Below are 19,467 nucleotides of genomic sequence, written 5' to 3'. Positions count from 1 at the left end.
CATTTCAGTCTCCCGAGCTGAGGCTCCAGATACAAGGAGCAAAGAAGAATTATCTTGGTGTGCTCTGTCCAAGCTCCTGACCACAGAATTTGTGATCAGAAAAAAATGGTTGTGTTAAGCTGCTAAATTTGGGGGTAATCTGTGACACAGTGATAGTAACTGGAACAGTTATGCCACACCCCTGCTTAAAATGTTCCAGTGATTCTGCATCACCACCACCAAGATGAAGTCCAAATTCCTTTGCCATTCAGTACTAGATGCCTGTCCACCCCACCAGATCCATCTCCTGTCTCTGCCCACACAAGCCCTAGTGCCAGCCACACTGCAATTCCTGGAATCATCCCTACTTCCCTGGGCTCCCATGCCTTTGTATATTTTGTTGCTCTGCCTGGATGTCTTTCTGACATCCAAGATATTCAGCAAATCATCTGGAAAACTGGGGGATGCAAATCCACTGACATCCCTGAAATCCTTTTTCTCCAGGAGGAATGATTGACTGGCCCTAAGACAGTTCAAGTGCTCTGCAAAAGAATATTCACAGAATGTGGGTTATTTTCTAGGTCTCTGAATAAAATACTGGTTATATAGAATTGATTCTGGAGCCAGATTGCCTGCATTCAGCTGCCAGCTCTACCACTGATTAGTGGGGGACTTTGTGCAGCCTGTTTAACTTCTCTGTGCTTCAATTGCCCCATCTGTAAAATGGGGTAATAAATAATCCTTACTTTGTAGAGTTATGGTAAGGATTAAAAGAGTTAAAATGTGTAAAGGGTTTTTAGAATGATGCCTGGCAGAGAGTGCTTGGATAAATAAGTGTTTGTTGAAAATAAAACAAATCTGCAAATAGTTAACTGTAGTCATTGCTCAAGTCCCTTTGAGTATCGCCTTCTTTGGGACACCTCCCCGAGGCCTCCCCCACGCTAGCTGGCTTCACAGATAGGTCCATGTTGTCGCAGCACCTCCAGCACATCACAGCTGCAACATTCCTCACTGTTTCTGTAAGTCTATCTTTGTAGTTGTCAGTATCTCTCAGCTCATTTCTTAGATTCTTGAAGGCAGAGGCTGGATTTTACTCATTTCTCTCTCCCTGGAATCTAAGTCTTAGTAGGCCTTCAATAAGTGTGTATTAAATGGAAGCTTGCTATGATTTTAACAAACACAGTAACTCCAGGCCAGAAAAGGCTAAGCGAGTTCTTCTAAGCCATACAGGTTTTAGTGGCTGAACAAAGACTAAAATTTTTAACCCTGTTCTTCTGACTGCCAAACCTAAGCTAATGACTCGTGTGTGTGTGTATCTGTGTATGTGTATACATGCATGTGTGTGTCCACCAGTATCACTAACCCCTGGCCATTTGCTTTTAAAATTATTTTATTCAGAGACTTATACAATAAGTATAAGTATACAATAACCCATGTTCTTTTAGCCTCTTCTGAGACCCTGGGTTGTTTATAATAATAATCACTATTATTCCTGAAGGGAGGCTATTGCACCCTTCCAATTATTCAGACGATTTGCTGACTGTCTGGATAATTCCGAAGCCTTTAACCCCTCCCTAACGTTAGAGGCGGTAACTTTCATCCGTTTACTTTTTCCAGGTGCGGAGGCGAAGCAGCCTTATTCAGAAAATCGAATTCAAAACAGGACCTCAAGCTGCCGGCTGTTGCTTCTACCAACTGCCCCATTATTAACGCCAGACGGCGCTGTGTCCTCACTGGCTCTTTAACCACCACGTCGGGCTCACAGAAGGCTCAGGTTTCCTCCAGTATAGTTAAGGGGATGGTGAACGCTGCCCAACAAGCCTGCAACAGGCGCATTTCTTTCTGCTTTTGGTGCGTGTGTGTAGGGAAGTGTCCCATCTTTTAACTAGTCTTGCGGAGACCTGGCCTGGTGTTTGCAAATCTGTTTCCTCTATTATCGATCCGATCTCTGGATTGCTTTTTCTCTGACACTTGAAACAAATTCACTCATATATTTTTTTTAAGTGAATTTTTTTTTTTTTACAAAATAGAGCTGGGGGGGGGGGCGGGGGGGCGGGTCTCGCTACGTTGCCCAGGCTGGTTTCGAACTCCTGGGCACAAGCAATTCTCCCACCTTGGCCTCCCAAAGTGCTGGGAATACAGACGGGAGCCACTGCGCTCGCCCCAAACAAAATCATTTAAATCACAATGCACTGAAGGCCGACTAGGTGTCAGGCGCCGCGCGGTCCGTCCCTTGTCCCCATGTCCCTGGCCAAAGGCTTGCTCTAGATCAGGGGACTCAGCCTCGAGGCTTTCCCGACGGTGTCAGCCAAGCACACACTCCCAGTTCGCAGGGCTTCGTGGTCAAGGTTCCTAGTTCACCTGTTTGGGAGGGCGAGGTGTGTCCACCCCTTCCAGCACCTGGGCAAACAGCCCCCTTTGCGGTCCTCTTCCACTGCTTTCCCTTCTCCCTGATTTTCCATTCCTTGTGAGCGGTGGTTTTGGTTGGGGGGAGGGGGCGGGGAAGGGGCCTGGCGAGGAGGGGCGTCAGAGCGCTGTCACCGGGTGTCGCGCCGCCCTCCCCGCCCCTCCGCCGGGCGTGTGGGGACGCCGGAGGGCGGGAGTCTCCGCGAGCCGCGCGGCGCACGGAGCACGGCGGCCGCCTGAGCTCGGCGCGGAGCCCGGAGCCCGCAGCCGACAGTCTCCTGCTCCCGTACGCTGGGCGCCAGCTCCGGCCGTGCTGCCCGGCTGCCTGAGAGCGCTCCCGGCCATGGAGCCCTCGCACAAAGACGCCGAGACGGCGGCGGCGGCGGCAGCGGTGGCGGCGGCGGACCCCCGGGGGGCGTCCTCGTCCAGCGGGGTGGTGGTGCAGGTCCGCGAGAAGAAGGGCCCCCTGCGCGCCGCCATCCCCTACATGCCCTTCCCCGTGGCCGTCATCTGCCTCTTCCTCAACACTTTCGTGCCGGGACTGGGTAAGACACGGCTGCCGCGACCCTTGCGACCCCGACCCCGCCGCGGGAGGGCGTGGGGGGAGAGAAGGGCGCGGCCGGAGACCTCCTGGCGGGGCCGCGCGCTCCAAGTGCTGCGACCACGCGCGACCGCCCGCTCCTGGCGTCCCCTGGCAGGTGGCAGAAGCGCGTGGAGTGTGCACCCCAGAGGGGAGAGGCTGCGCTGGGGTCTCCGACCCGCAGGCGGGGCCCCAAAGAGCCGGAAACTTTGCGGCCAATGTTGGAGCCCGCAGCGGCGGCCGGAATGGCTCTGCCGGCTTCGGAGTAGGGCTCCCGTCCCGGCGCCCCGATTTCTGCTCCTTCTCTCCGTCGTGTGCATCCGTCCGCGAGCCCACTTCCCTGAGAGGAATGGGGTCGGGTCAGAATGAGCTCTAGGGCCTCGGCGGCGAGGATCAAACTCCCGGGCGTCGAAGTCAGCTGAGCCGGGGAAAGGGGACGAGCCGGGCTAGATATACCTGCAGCCCCCTTTGGTTCGCGGAGTGCGGACCGCGTGGGGACGAGAACTCTAGCCAGAGTCTCCTCCGCCTCATTCAGGGGTACCTGCACTTCCGCCAGCACCCCGCAGGGCGCCAGGGGGATGGGGGATGATTTTATTAGTTTGGATGCATGTGGCCAGAGATGAACCCATAGCTCCCTCGGATCCCTTCTGTTCCTGAGAAGTAGAGAGTGCGCCGATGTAATTCTGTGCAGGACTCCGGCAGCCGGCAGGGGTTCTGGTGGCATCTATGTCCCACGTTTTAAAGCAGAGGCCCCTTACAGAGATGGTGCGGGAGGGTGAATGGAGGCAGGGAATGAGAAGTTTTCCTGACCCTCCCTCCCTTAACTCCACCCCCAGGTCTCTGCCTGCACGCCCCTCCCCTCCTCCAGCTTGGCACTGGCTGCTCCTGCGTGCTGGGAGGTGCCCCCCTCTCCCGTGCCCGCCCGAAGAGCCAGGCGCCCCAGTGCCCTCTCCGGGAGAAAGCGTGCCCCTGTCGGCGAGCCTGTTGCCAACGTATGGTTCCAAGTTCCCAAGAGCAGAGGCCAGCTGGAAGGGGTTTTCAGTTTGACTTTGGCCTTTCTCACGGTCTCATCGCTCTTCGCCTGCTTAGCAGGGGCCTCTGCTGCGGTGATAGCCAAGGCCACAGCCACCCACGCAGGACCCGTTCACTTTCCCCTCCGAGCTTACTTGTCTTTCTACCCTAAGGGGCTGCTGCGGCCAGAGCAGCCTATCTGAGCAGTAAGTTAGGTGGCCTTTAGTTGGGCTTCTCTCTTCTGGGGTGCCTCCAGCAGCCTGTCCCCCTGGCTGGTGTCATCAGATCAGCTCTCTTTGCACATTTAGACACTGCAAGGAGGCCAGCTGGTGTTAATCTAGTTTTATCAGAAATTCTCACCTGCTGGAGTAAAAAGAGACTGCCTGCCCCTCCCTCTGGCGGATATGAAGATCCTCCTGAGCCAGTATGCATCTTGATCCACCTTTTTTTTTTTTTTTTTTTTAAGTGGTGAGGTAAATGCCACCCTATGGTCTTTTGAGGAAACAAATGCATTGGCGCCAGGTGAGAGGGGCTGCACCAAGTCACTGCTGCACGAGGAAACCACCTTGTGGGAGACCAGCCCCAGGAGACAGCAGCTGCCCACGCATGTACCTGTGTGTACCCTCCCTGGTCTCCCTTCACTAGGTGGCTTTCCCAGCCTTAGCCCTGCTGCATTGACAGCATCGGCTGCAGGGCATCGTCCATTCCGCTGACCCCTGGCTCCTTGCCCTGGGGATCCAGCTTTTCCCTTTGTGAGATCAGAATCCTATGGGATTTTTGTGAAACAAACAAATAAACAAACAAACAAAACAAACCATTATAAGAAACCAGGAGAAAATAAAGGGAAGATATGCAAACCACAAAAGTAATAAAACAGGTGAGCTGTAGGTGCACAGATTTCTGAATTTTCAGTGACATAATTCTGGCTTTTTTTTTTTTTTAATTTTGCTTTGGTTGCTATTGTACAGTTTACTGGGTGCACAGGCTCCTGCTCCTCTCCACACGGAATGAGGGATTCCTGATCCTTGGTGGTGGTTCTCATCTGTAAGTCAGGCACACCTGTCTCTTGGCGTTGCTGAGAGGATGAAACGTGATTACATAAAGCCCAGGGTCTGGTGCATAGGAAGCTCTCTGGGGATGGTGGGTCCATCTTGCTCTTCTGCAGAGCTGAGCACTGGTCCCATCTCTGGGTGGGGGTCGCTGCAGCCAGGGCAGCACTGCCCTCTGGACCACTCAGAAGCAAAGGCTCCTTGAGTGCTTTTGATCCCTCTGCTCCCCTCTCCACCTGCGGTGGAGTCCCAGGCAACAAAGCAGCTCAGACCAATCTTGCAGGTGGTTTTATTGCCCCCCTTCCCCAGGAGTGGTTTAAATGGCCCCAGCTCTTGGAAATCCACCACTTGGCCCAGATCCACTTCTCCAAGGCCTCCTGGCTTATCTGAAGCTCCCGGGACAACTGAATATTCATGGCTGATTCTGCTCTTTGATGAAATGCAGCTTCTTTCAATTCACTCATTCATTTGACCAACACAGGCACCTACCACATGCCAGGCATTGACTGGGGTTGTGATGATGAATAAATCAGTCAGGATGTCATAGACTGTTGAGGAAAATTGAGGCCAACTTTGTCTGAATTTGATAAGTGCTAGGATGGCAGCAGGAACAGAGTGTTGTAGCCGAAATTCTTCCTGGGGGCGAAGGAAGGGGGCTCAGAGAAAGCCTCCCTGAGGGAGTAGTGTTAGGTTAGAACTTGCTGAGAAAATCTATCACGTGTCCTCAGCACTTGCCATCCTCACTAAACTCCCATTCTGGAAACTGCTCAGACCACTGGCCCAAAGATCTTTTCTTTTTTTCTGGAAACTTCCTTCCCTGCAAGTCCTCTCCTGGATTGCAGATTGGATGAGAGGGCAGTTTTTGCTGAATGAAGGCTCGTTTTTTATTTTTATTTTTTCCCTCTGATGTAGGTGTCTCAGGTCCATCCAGTCTGCAGGACCAGCTGTGGAGAAGCCCCATCCTTAAAATTCCCCAGTGCCTTCTCCACCCAAGCAACAGTGCTCTCGGGATAACACTCATATCATGAGTGGGATGTGCTGTCTCCTAGGGAGTGGCTGGAAAGGAGAAGTGATTTATGATCACTCCAACTCCTCACTGAAACAATGAAAAACAATTTTTACAAATGGACATTAGTAAAGAGAGTCACCTCTAGTCCTATTCAGTGAAACTCTACTAATAAAGACCACCGTTGGTACCTTCATGTTCCAACAATTAGGGTGTTTATAAGTATATACACGATTATTCATACCTGTAATGAAAGTTCATTGTTATGCCCCAACATGGCCAGAGAGTTTGTCTAGTGGTCAAGGGTATAATTATGCTTTTATATTTAAAAATTATATCTATCTTGATTTGGTGAAATGAAAATGTTGATATCTCAGTGACAGGGAAAGTCGAAGGGAGGAGGACCTCCATTGACCTTTAACCACTCCACTGGACTCAGGACATCAGATAGGGACAATTTATCCCTAACACACTGCCTACTCTTTGATGCTGCTAAAGTCTTGCTTGCTCAATAAAAGCACCACAGGCTGGCTCTGCTTCTTCTCTCTGTCTTTCCTCTAGACCCAAGGCTCAAACTGATGATTAATCATGTCCTACCTCCTGGCATCTTTCGTATCATAGATTTTTTTGTTGCTGTTTTGAGACTTTATTCTTTGTCTCTCTAAGTAGATCTTAAACTCCTGGGGAGCAGCAACTATTTTAAATGTCTTCTTGAAAGAGTATGTTATCCACAAATACATATAGACTAGAATTATGCTCCTGGAATAGGCATTAGAGATCATCTGGTCCAAAGCCTTTATTCAATATAAAAGTGAAGTTGGCCTGAGGATGCAAGGACCAAGGAAGTTTACAGCCTACTAAACCTTTTGAAGGAAGTTCCTGAAGATGTTTTTCAACAAAGTAAGGGAGTAAACCAAGAAAGGAGATATGAGATTCAGGAAACAGTGAATCCTATACAGAGTAGCCATGAAAAGCAACCCCGGGATGAAATTGTTCAACAGAACGAGAGAGTAGTTACTTTTCATTAGAGTGGAAGGAAAGAGGTCTCTGAAGGTGACATGAGAGAAGGACATTCTAGAGAGTAGAGAGTATTATTAGGACACTGCAAAAAATTAAGGTTGTAATGAAAAGCAGAAAGCAAGCCAAAAAAACCACCCAAACAAAACAGAAGGCAATTAGTAATTGCAGTAAAGACAAAGAGCCATGCAAAAGCGTTAAGATCCAAAATTGAAGCAGCTTGCCCAATCAGGTCAGAAGGTCAGCAGGCTTCAAAAAGAATAAAAGAGTCCAAACAATAAATGGAGTGGGAAGAAATTTGGAGGTTATTAGGGATATGATGTAGAAGGCAAATGTTTCTTCTATCAACAAGAAAAAAGAAACATAATCAGAAACTTCTGGAAAAACAAAACATTTCTTATGAAAGGGATAGCCTAAATATGAAGCAGTCCAAAATGTGGCCTGATTTTGAGCATGTGGTGGAATGTAAGAAAGGCTCTAAGCGCATAGGGTCTGTCATTGGAACAGTGGTGCATGATATGGACTGTTTGGCTCTGCAGTAAAGAATATTTGCTTAGTCATAATAATGTAAATGCTGCTTAGTGGCTTTCAACTTCTAAAATCAACAACAAAGCACTGAAGACTACTTAAGAATAGCTATAAAGGAGTATGTAAAGAGTTTCTGGCTTGACAACATAAAAGAAGTTGGAAAGTAGAAGAAGAGAGAAGAGGAACTGTGATAGATTAAATTATTGTTCCCAATTATTCACTGTTCTCCCTGAAAGAGGATTTCACACCCCCACCCGATGCCATATGGCTTGCCTGCCCTTGTAGGAGAATACTTCCTCCCCTGTCCACTGATACCCGGTTTGGCCATGTGACTCGCTTTGGCCCATTGAATGTGAGTGGAAATGACATATTCCATGCCGAACAGACACGTTAAGAGGTGGTGTGAAGTTCTGACATTGTTCTTTTCCCTCTCTCATGAAAATGGCAGGTCTCAGATGGGGGATGCCCTTCAACTAGTTCCCAGAATAAACAGCGCATCAGAAGCAGGCCATGGCATGGCATGTGAATCAGAAATAAGCCTGAGTTGCTGAGATTTTGTGGTTGTTGGTCTTGTTATTGTCCCAGCATGACCTATGCAAAGCTGACTAACAGCAGATGGTAGGGTAGAGGCGTGAATACCCCAATCATATAAAACGGGAGTCAAGAGATGCTGTCTGTAGTTAATAGACCAAGAAATAAAAGGCACCAAGGTGACCAATAGATGAACTGAAATAGTTGATGTGTTGGGACAGTGGGATGAGAGTGATCTGCTGGAATCATGTGGGAACAAGAGTAAAAGTGCATTGAGGGGTGATATAAGCAAGCTGGCTTGTGTGTATTACAGCAGAAAGTGGATAGGTAATGTCTAAATTTGATAAAACATGAAAAAGCAATATAAGCATACTCTTTGGAGACTGGGGAAGCATCAGAATTCCCAGTCTTTCTGGCATCATCAATTTTCCTGTCTACTGGCTTATTCCCAGCAGCACACATCCATGCCGAAATTGTCTATCTTCTAAAAATAGCCTCTCCTGATCCATTATCCCCTCTGACCTGTGCCCATTTCTTTGCTCCCTTTCACAGCAAAATTCCCTGAAAGAGCTGTCTGTATTTGCTATCTCCAATCCCTCCTCTCTCATTTTCTTGTGAACTCACTTTAATCATGTTTTTGCCTCCATCACTCACTTACACTGCACTTGTCAGGGTCGCCAGTCTCCTCCAGGTTGCTAAATCCAGTGGCTGGTTCTCTGTCTTCCTCATCCTGGACCTATCAGCAGCACCGGCCATAGGGGCTCACTCCCCCTCCTGAAATGCTTTCTTTACTTGGCTTCTACAGCACTACTCCCTCCTAGTTTTCTTTTTACCTCAAGGCTCTTTGCTTCCTTTGCCTCTCTTGACAACCTCTAAACTTTAGAGCTCCCCAGGGCACTTGGTCTTCTTGACCCTGATCTTCTCTTTTCTGCCTGTATTCACTCCCGCAGTGATCTTGCCTAGCCTCTGGGCTTTCAATTGCATTTTTATGATGATGACTCCCCAATTTAGATCCCCAGCTCAGGCCTCTTCCCTGAACTCCTGAGTCATATATCCAACTGCCTTCTCAGTGTCTCCACTTGGAAACCAAAAGGCATCCTAGACATAACGCATCCAAAACCAAACTCCTGGTCTTCTTCCCCAGACCTGCTTCTCCCTCCTCTTTCCCCATCTCAGCAAATGGCGGCCTCCCAGTGGCTCAGGCCAAAAACTGAGACTCAACTTTGACTCTTTTTTCTTTTTAACCCCATGCCCAATCTGTTAGGAAGTCCTCTTGGTCTGCCTTCCAAGCCTGATCAGTATCTGACCACTTCTTACCACTCTCTGATTCAAGCCTCCACGTTCTCCTGTATTACTGCAGTAGCTTCCTACATGGTCTGCTTGTCTGTACTCATGTCCCTTAGAGTCTGTCCACAACATGGCAACCAGAGTGCTACTTTTTAAACACGAGCGAGTCGGATTGTGTCACTTTTGAGCTCAAAACTTTCTAATGGCTCCCATGTCACTCAGAGTAAAAGCTCGAGTCCTTATAATGACCTGTAAGGACCTAAGCCAGAACTTTCCAACAGAAATATAATATAAGTCACATAGGGAATTTAAAATTTTTCTAGTACATACCTATATCATAAAAAGTAAAAAGGAATCGATAAAGTTAACCTTAATAATGTTTCATTTAACCCGATATATTCAAAATATTATCAACGTATAATCAATATAAACATTATTCATAAGATATATTTTCTTTTTTGCACACTAAGTTTTCAAATCTGGTGTATATTTTACACTTATAGCACATCTCAATTTGGACCTGTCCCATTTCAAGGGTAATTTCAAGTGGATGTGTTAACAGCATCCGAATTCCTTCTGAGAAATGGCAAGGGACCCAGCTGCCATGGGAGTGGTCAGTTAACAGATGATACAGAGGAAGTTTGTGTCTCAATAAAGTGTAGATAGCTTGCTAAGCAGAGGAGGGCTTACTTCTGAGTGCCTTCAGCAGCATTTCACTCTTAACATGCTCCTACTGTGTGCCAGGTCTATGCTAAGAGCTGAGGCACAAAGTCAAAGAAGATGTGGTCCCTGCCCTCAAGAAGCTGACAGTCTAATGGGAAGGCAGGCACTAATGAATACAGACAGTAGTGTGTGCTTTAATGGAGGAAAGGATGGGCCACCGGGGCCCATTTCATCCAGTCTGCAGTGGTTAGGCAATGCTTTCCTGGCAAACTTGGCCATCTGGGAGATGAGCAACAGGCTAAACAGAATGACCTGGATGGTCTAAATTAAGTGCCATTTCGAGTTCAACATTAGGTTCATGATGCCACAAAGCATCATGAAAAGGGAGATGAACTAGAAGCCAGGAGGCTTCAGACCTAATTCTGGCTCCTCAGTAGCATGGAACCTTGAGCAGGTCACTTAGCCTCTCTGAGCCTCAGTTTTCTCACTTGTAAAATGAAAATAATAATCTCTGCTTGGGCATCTGACGAAGTCATGATGCCCTGTTAACTGTAAAGCACTCCACAGTCAGAACAGGTTATTGTTACCAATTAATATTAGCAAAATCCCCTTTGCACTTTTAAATTGTAAATTGACAATTTCTAATTATATAAATTTGTGGGGTACAAAGTGATGCTATAATTTATGAATACAATGTGGAATAATTACATCAAGCTAGTTAATGTGTCCATCATCTCAAATACTTAACACTTTTTGTGGTGAGGACATTTGAAGTTTACTCCCTTAGCAACTTTGAAATGTACGATACTCTATTATTAACTATATGTACCACACTGTGCAATAGAACTCAAAAAAGGGAAAAAATCATACTTCTCCCGTGATTTTGTACCTTTTGACCACCATCTCTCCATTTCCCTCGCCCACCTCAGTGCCTGGCAACTACCATTCGACTCTGTTCTTCTATGACTTTGATTCTTTTAGATTCCACATGTGAGAACGTGCAGTATTTGTCTTTCTGTGCCTGACTTATTTCACTTAGCAATAATGTTTTTCAGTTCCATTCATGTTGTTGCAAATGATAGACTTCCCTTTTTTAAGGCTGAATATATATATACCGCCTTTTAAGGCATATATACCCTCTTTTCTTTATCCATTCATCTGCTGATGGACACTTAGGTTGATTCCATAACTTAACTATTGTGAATAGTGCTATAGTAAACATGGGGTGCAGACATTTCTTGGATAAACACATTTCAAATTTTTTGGGTAAATACCCAGAAGTAGGATTGTGGGTCATATGGTCATTCTATTTTTAGCTTTTTGAGGCATCTCCATACTATTTTTCATAATGGTCCTATAATTCGCATTCTCACCAACAGTGTACAAGGGTTCCCCTTTTCTCCACATCCTCACCAACACTTGTTATCTTTCATCTTTTTAATAAAAGCCATTCTGACATGTCCAAGAAGAGAAAATTATAGGCCCATATCCCTAATGAACATAGATGCAAAAATCCTCAACAAAATACTGGTGAACCAAATTCCACAGTGCATTAAAAGGATCATCCACCATGATTAAGATTTATCCCTAGGATGCCAGAATGGTTCAACATATGCAAATCAATAAATGTGATACATCACATTAACAGAATAAAGGACAAAAACCATATGATCATCTCATTAGATTCTGAAAAAGCATTTGACAAAATTCAACATCCTTTCATGATAAAAAATCTCACCAAAGTTAGGTATAGAAACGTCGTACCTCAACACAATAAAGGCCATATATGAGAAGCCCACAGCTAACATTATACTCAACGTGAAAAGTTGAAAGCCTTTCCTCTAAGATCTGGAACAGGACAAGGATGCCCACTTTTGCCACTTCTATTCAACATAATGGAAGTCGTTGCCAGAGCAATTGGGCAAGAGAAGGAAAGAAAAGGCATCCAAATAGGAAAGGAAGAAGTGAAATTGTCATTGCTGATGACATAATCCTATATATAGAAAACCTTACAGACTCCACCAAAAAACTGTTAGAATATGTTAGAGTATAATACAATTAAGTTGTGCGATACAAAATCAACACACAAAAATCATTAGCAAAATCCCCTTTGTTCCCAGGATCATTCCTGGGGTATTTCTCTGAGTGGCAACTGGGGGTGGACAGGGTGACTAACAAGCACTTCCACCTGTTTTCAGTAGCTCAATTCCATGCAGCACATGGAGCTGAGACCTAGGAATTCCCACTGGGCACCCAACCAGACCTCCCACACGTGACGTGCTGGCTTGAAGGGGAAGGGCACACGTTCTCCAGGGCTTAGTTCAACACACCAACTGGAAGCTTTCTCCACTGTACTCCCCAAACCCTGGGCCCGCGCGAGGGATGCGTCTCTGAGGCTAACTTTACAGTTTGGTAAAAGGCTGTGGGGAACATCAAAGTGTTGACCAAATGTGTGTGTGGGTGGGTGGATGTGCACCTGTGTGTTTGTGTGCACAAATGTTCCATAGACTTTACCTATAGTTATTTTACAATAAAAATTAGAGCATCATTAATTTCTAGGTCTGGGTTTGAAAATCTCTGTGTCCATATACCTTTGAGGCACATACTTGGTGGTGGTTTATAGCACACTTGAAGCCCCACAATCTGGGGCAGGGTAGGGTAGCAGGTGTGTCTTCGGCATGGGAACTTCCCAGTGAGAACTGGATGCTGGGTTTCATTGGCCCAGGCCCAGCACATACTAGAAATGACATTCCTAGGGGAAAGCGGAGGCAATGGGAAGGAGACCATATTTTCCTAATCAAAAGGTAGGACACGGGGATTCACCATGCATTTATTTTATGACAGACCATAAATTACATTGATGAAGTAACTTTTCTTGAAAATAGTAAAATGAGATAAGGCCAGGACTGCCCTTGAACCTGGAATTTGTAGGGGCCATGGCCAGAGCCCCCTGTTGAGCAGAGCACTCAGTCCAGCTCTGGTCTCTGTTGTGTGAGAAGTTTGACCCTGAGGCCAAGAGCAATTTGCTGTTTGTGGAGAAGAGCCTGCCTTGAAACCTCAACAATGAAAATGGTTCAACTTTCCAAGGGCCAAAGAACTTTAGGGCGGCTGCAACCCCTTCAATTTACAGACAAGGGAAGAAAGGAGGCCTCCTACCACGTCGAAGGCTCTGACCCACAATTTCACCATCAGTTACCCTGGCTTCGGGGCCTCCCTGCCTGTCACAGTGCCTGGCTTGTCCTGGAGGGTTAATTCATATTTGTCCAGTTAACTGAACACACCGCTGTTAATGAAGACCTGGTGAGGACTGCGGAGGACAACTGCACAGCCACATGACCTGTCAGTGACCACATCAATCAATGCCTGCCACCAGGACCCTCTCCTCACTGCTCCACCCTTGTCCCTCCGGAACAATGTTATTGAGATGTGTTTACATACTACACAAGTCACTCTTTCAAAGTGTATGATTCAGCCCGGACGTGATGGCTCACACCTGTAATCCTAGCACTTTGGGAGGCCAAGGTGGGAGGATCACGAGGTCAGGAGATCGAGACCATCCTGGCTAACATGGTGAAACCCCGTCTCTACTAAAAATACAAAAAATTAGCCGGGCACAGTGGCGGGTGCCTGTAGTCCCAGCTACTTGGGAGGCTGAGGCAGGAGAATGGCATGAACCCGGCGGGGCGGAGCTTGCAGTGAGCCGAGATTGCACCACTGCAGTCCAGCCTGGGCAACAGAGCAAGACTCCGTCTCAAAAAAAAAAAAAAAAATTAGCCAGGTATGATGGCGGGCGCCTGTAATCCCAGCTACTTGGGAGGCTGAGGCAGGAGAATCGCTTGAACCTGGGAGGTGGAGGTTGCAGTGAGCTGAGATCACGCCACCACACTCCAGCCTAGGTGACAGAGTGAGACTCTGTCTCAAAACAAACAAACAAGACAAAAAAACACACAAAGTATATGATTCAGTGGCTTTTGGGAAATTGGCTATAGCCTTTTGCTCCTTCCTCAGCCCTGGCTTCCAACCTCACTACTTGACCACTGTTCTTCCAGAACCTTGGAAGTTTAATGTGACAGGAACACCTTAATCCAGGTGCTCTTGGGGAAGGGTGATCATTTGGGAACCTTTTCGCCGTTGCTGTCTCCAAGTTCTGCCAGTGCAGGAATCCACGTCTCAGAAGACAAAGCTCACATCAGTGTTGCTGGTTGGCAAGACGCGAGCAGCCTCCAGGCTATGGAACGTTGTTTCGGTGATTGTCATCTTCTATTTTCTGTTTCATTTGAAAAAGAAGCATGTCACCAAGCAGAAAACATTCTCAATGAAAATGGAATAGCACAGAGCCAGTGGCACAGGTTGAAATGTGGGGCATGTGTGTGATGGAGTGAATCACTCTCTCTGGGATGGATAAGTTGTGGCCCTGGTTGGGGATGTTGCATTGGTTTCAGAAGTGTCACTCTTAGGCCAAGCTGCAGAAGGGAGCGCCGACAGCAGATCAAATGGAAGTGGGTCCCCTGGGTCACATCTCAGAATGGCTGTGGTATAATGCTCCCATTTTGATTTTCTCTGTTAGCAGACTAAGCACATTTCTATTCATGTCTCAGCTCTGATCATTAGATTCTCCTCCCCTGAAATTCTTCAGGAGCTCCCCATTGTCCACTGAACCAAGTTCACATTCCACATTGGACCCACGAGGGTCCAGCGAGCTTCACCCATTCTTTCCCTCGCTTTATGTAGGCCTTTATTTGGGAGCATCGTTGCTCCTGCTATACCCTCTGCCTGGTACACCTTCCTCCATCATCACTGTCTAACTCCTAACCAGCCTTCAAGACCCAACTCAAATGCCCTCTTCCGAAAGCCTTTCCTGACCATGCCAGTGAGGTCGGCTCTTCCTTCCTCAGAATGGTCAGGTCATGTAGGACGTTCCTCTTGCTCTCCTTGAGATTCTGGTTCTTTGGTTGTCTTAATCCTTCTACGGGAAATCGTCTCCTTGAGGGTAGGGGCTGTGCTTTACTTATCTTCTATTTCCAATCGCAACTAGCACCTTTGTAGTAGGTGTTTGCTGAAGTGAAGGTATGTTTGCATATTAACTACTGGTAGGAAAGGTGGAATCAAGAGCAGGTCCTTGTTCTTTTAACCTAGTGGACCCTTCCCCAGGAGACACAGGCTTTCCTGTCACTTCTTGGCCTTCCTAGCTCAGAGTTCTCAGGGCTGCATGCAGAATGAGGGCAGATGTGTTGTCCTGCAGCGTGTGTGTCTCTGAGGAGTCCTTGGTCCCCGACCACTCAGGGAGGAACTGGAGCAGAGGAGAGATGTTGCTAGGACAGATGGCCTGGTCTGTGGGGGACTTGTTGGAGCAGCTATGATGTTACTGAGGAGAGCGGGGCCACCAACTCTAATTACCCTGTGAACTTTCCAGTTGTGAAGCTAACCACTGATGAGTGTCAGAGGAGTGGTGGAAGGGATCGATCTTAGTAAACCTTGTTAATAAAGATTGGTTTGGTCAATAACCATCAAATCTAAGTCTAAGGGGAAGTTGGATGAGGAGCAGGATATTTATTTGCATGATTGTAAAGTGTCTACCCTTGGAATGCTTCTAACTTACACAGGGAACATGACAGAGTGCAGGAACCAGATAGCATCTTGACTGAGTGAACGCAATTAACATCATCTGAATCCTGAAAAATTGCTAGGTGAAAGAACTCAGTCACAAAAGGCCATGCATTGTGTGATTCCACTGATATGAAATTTCCACAGTGGGCAAATCTGTAGAGACAGTATGTCGGGTGGGGGGTGAGGTTGGGGGGAAGTGGGGAGTGACCATTAATGGGTATGAGCTTTCTTTTGGGGGTGATGAAAATGTTCTAAATGTTCTAAAATTGATTGTGGTGATGGTTCCACAAAGCTGTGAATATACTAAAAGCCACTGAATTATTCAGTGGGTGAATTTTGTGATATGAACATTGCATCTCTGGCCTGGTGCAGTGGCTCACTTCTGTAATCCTAGCACAGTGGGAGGCCGAGGTGGGTGGATCACCTGAGGTCAGGAGTTTGAGACTGGCCTGGCCAACTTGATGAAACCCTGTCTCTACTAAAAATACAAAAATTAGCCAGGTGTGGTGGTGCATGCCTGTAGTCTCAGTTACTCGGGAGGCTGATGCAGGAGAATCACTTGAACCCAGGAGGCATAGGTTGCAGTGAGCCGAGATTGTGCCACTGCACACCCTCTCGAGCCTGGGCGACAGAGCAAGACTCCTTCTGAAAAAAAAAAAAAAAAAGAAAATTGTATCTCAATAAAGCTGTTAAAAATTAACATCATCAACAAGGGACAGACATCATGTACCTCGTGATATGATATCCTGAGAGGAACACAATATCACTTTTGTAGTCTTCTAGCCAGGGGTTCATAAACTGGATCTGCTCATGGGGAAACATCAGACAAACCCAAATTGAGGGGTGTTCTACAAGGTACCTGGCCTGTATTCTTCAAAAGCATCATTGTCATAAAATATTAAGGGAGTCTAAAACACATGACAGCTATATACAAAACGTAATCTTGAATTACATCCTGTACTGGAAGAAAAGAGAATCACAATAGGACATTATTGAGACAATTGACAAAAATTAGAATACAGATTGCAGATTAGATGAAATATTGTATCAATATTTAGCTTCCTAAGTTTAACTGTGCTATGAATATATAAGAGAATATCTTTGTTCTTTGGAAACACATTGAAATATAAAGAAATAAAGAGCCATGATGTCGGCAGCTTATTCACAAATGGTTCAGAAAGAAACAAATAAGAATGTGGAGAGAAAGAGAATGGCAAGACAAATGGAGTGAAATGTTAAAAGTTGGGAATCTGGGTAAAGCATAGGCCAGAGTTCTTTGCATTATTTTTGCAACTTTTCTGCCAGTTTGATACTATTTTAAAATAAAAAGTTAAAATATTTGGCAAAAAGCCAAACACACTCATATGGTTCAGACATAGTGATTGCACCTAAATCCAAACTACTGTACTCTACGCCAGTCACATCCTCTCTCTTACCACTTCCATAAGGTCTACCAGCCATAAGTAAGTCAGGGGCTATCTGGGGACCACAGGAAAAAAGTCAGGGCACAAGGTGGCATTGATTTGCAAGGCCCAGGCCCCCAAAGGAGATTTTTCCAGAGATCCTTACTATTAAAACCCTAAGGGCACACAAAAGTTTATTGCAGCCATTTGGGAGTATGAGGTGTTTTTCTGCTCCATCAGCATAGGCTTGATGAACTAACTCAGTTAAAGTGAGTTTTCCAGGAGGCCGGGGTCATTGTGCACACCCGATTCCCTTCAGTGGCCCATGGATCTGAACAGGCTGCCTTTGCAGGCTTCCTTTGGGGCTGATCAGGAATCTGAATGCTTCAGCCAGAGCAGATCCCAATGCTGCAGAGCTATTTTGGAGAAGTCTTCATTTTCTTCGTTATTCCTCTTTTTGACTTAGCATGGAGTCCAGAAGTTGTCCATGGACCTCAAAGAAACCACCTCAAATCAACAACCAGTGACTCTGCCATGCCGAGAGGGCATGAGAGAACTGCCCCTTTGCCTTGGCTGCTCTGAGAGGTCATGTGGGTTGAACGTGCAAGTGGAATCCTTCCAGGAATTGCCCTGTGGCCTGACTCAGAAGGGAAAAAAGTAAACATTACCATCTTAGGCCCAAATCGCTGGGGTTCTGAGGCTCAAGGCAGAAAGGGTGGTGAGCTCTGATGCACCCTCACTCACAGGTCAGGCTTGGCCAAAAGGCTCGGGTGGTCTTGGGTGCGACAGCCCATGGCTGAACTCTGAGGCTGATACATCCTGAGAACAAGTCCCTCAGTGCTTGGGAATTGATTGGGGCTAAAGGGAAAGAAAACTCAGGAAAGTCTTGAGTCTGGCGAGATACCCAATTACTTGGGCCCACTCTTGGGTGGGCCCACTGTGTGGTTTATTTCTCCTTTAGGTTCCCTTCTGAGCCCGATACAACTCATGCCCAGGATGTTCTAGATCTCTCTGTGTGAGTTTCCCTGAGGACTTAGGAGCTAGGTTACCCTGTTTCAAGATGTAGGTCCTCAGGAAATGCTTGGAGGTCAAGCAAAGCACTTCTTGAAGGAGGACTCAGGGAAGGGAGTGGGTGAGTGGCTTTGTCTCCCAGGCCTATTTCCATCTCATTGTTTCTTATTCTTCATGGGGTTCCCTGCCCAGCATCATGGGAGTGGCACTGCCACCAATCATGGGGGGAAAAGAGTGTGATTCTTAACATGCATCTGAAGACAGTCAGCAATGGCTGGGGTTGGTGGTTGGGTGATGGGTAGAACGTGCATTAGAACCAGGCATCTACTCTTGGATTATCTGGTCTACCTGCCACTCTAATTTTGAGTTTTCTAACTTAGCATGTGGGTTACTCTTATCTCTTTGATTATACCTTTTTTGTGTGACTTCCTCTAGTGGAGGGCCCACTGCAGGGTACCCAGTAGAATCCCAGCCCTACTTGCTGGGTGATAATGAGCTGGGAAACGTGCCCCTTTCTCAAGGAGAGTGTGGCTTCTGCTGGCTGAGATCTGGAATCCTGGCTTCTCATTCCAGCTCATCCTGTTGATGGGAGCCTCAGCGCTTAGCCTGATGCATCTCATGCATTCCGGTTCTGAATGACTAAGAAGCCTTGCCCTAGCAGAGGTGGGCAGGGGAGGAGGCTTGACAGGTAGGCCAGTGGCTCCCACTCCCCTGCCCTCCCCCATGCATTTTCTGCTCTTCCCTATCCTGCTGTGGACCCGAGGAGGCCGACCTCTACGGCCTGCATCACCAGTCCCCTTGCCCTCGAGCTTCCAGGTGTCTTAGCCAATGGGAGGCACTGGTAGGCATGGAGGAAAGGAGGGAGAGTTTGGGGTATTGGTTTCCCATTCCCTCCAACTTCCTGTGTATGACCACGAATTCCATTCTACAGCCCCCTTCTACTACCCCAGCCCTCTCTGCCCAACAACAGCCTTCCCTCTCCCTGCCCCTCAGGCCCAAGGGTGGGAATGGCCTCCTGCTGTTGCTGGGCACCAGCATTTCAGCCTCCCATCCTGCCCAGACCTCTGTGTATAGTTCCTTCATGAAGACCCTGGGGGTGGGAGCCTTTGCTTCCTGCTGGGACCCCCTGGTCACACAGAGATGTTTGTTTTTAGCACCCCTGACTAGACTGTGGGGTCCTGAACCACCAGCCTTGGCATACTACTGCTCCCCCACCGTCACTTCTCATCCCACGCACCTCCACCTGGTTTTCCTAAAGATGTTGGTTTCTAACACAGTCTTCCTCCTAGAAGCTCTGAAACAGCCAGTACATGGAGCCAGGGCTTCCTGCCGTCTGAAAAGTGTGGGTGTCCAGCTTGCAAATGGCTCTGGTGCTCAGGAGATGCCTCA

The 19,467-nt window shown here is 47.2% G+C and overlaps 1 long non-coding RNA gene across 2 annotated transcripts in view; it reads left to right on the top strand.

Annotated features, from left to right (window-relative positions):
• Window positions 1–1,755: 1,755 nt before the first annotated feature.
• STUM (stum, mechanosensory transduction mediator homolog) overlaps window positions 1,756–19,467 on the top strand; it is a 77,264-nt gene continuing 59,552 nt past the window's right edge. Inside the window, exon 1 of one of the 2 annotated variants that reach the window (XR_008624201.2) lies at window positions 1,756–2,930. This is a non-coding gene — a long non-coding RNA (stum, mechanosensory transduction mediator homolog). The remainder of the gene's footprint in view (window positions 2,931–19,467) is intronic. The other variant, XR_004668422.3, reaches the window with a different exon arrangement.

The sequence above is a fragment of the Pan paniscus genome, chromosome 1 (assembly GCF_029289425.2).
Source record: "Pan paniscus chromosome 1, NHGRI_mPanPan1-v2.0_pri, whole genome shotgun sequence".
In the NCBI taxonomy this organism is placed as follows: domain Eukaryota; kingdom Metazoa; phylum Chordata; class Mammalia; order Primates; family Hominidae; genus Pan; species Pan paniscus.
Note: the sequence above shows the minus strand (reverse complement) of the source record. Positions and strands in the feature narration are given on the sequence as shown.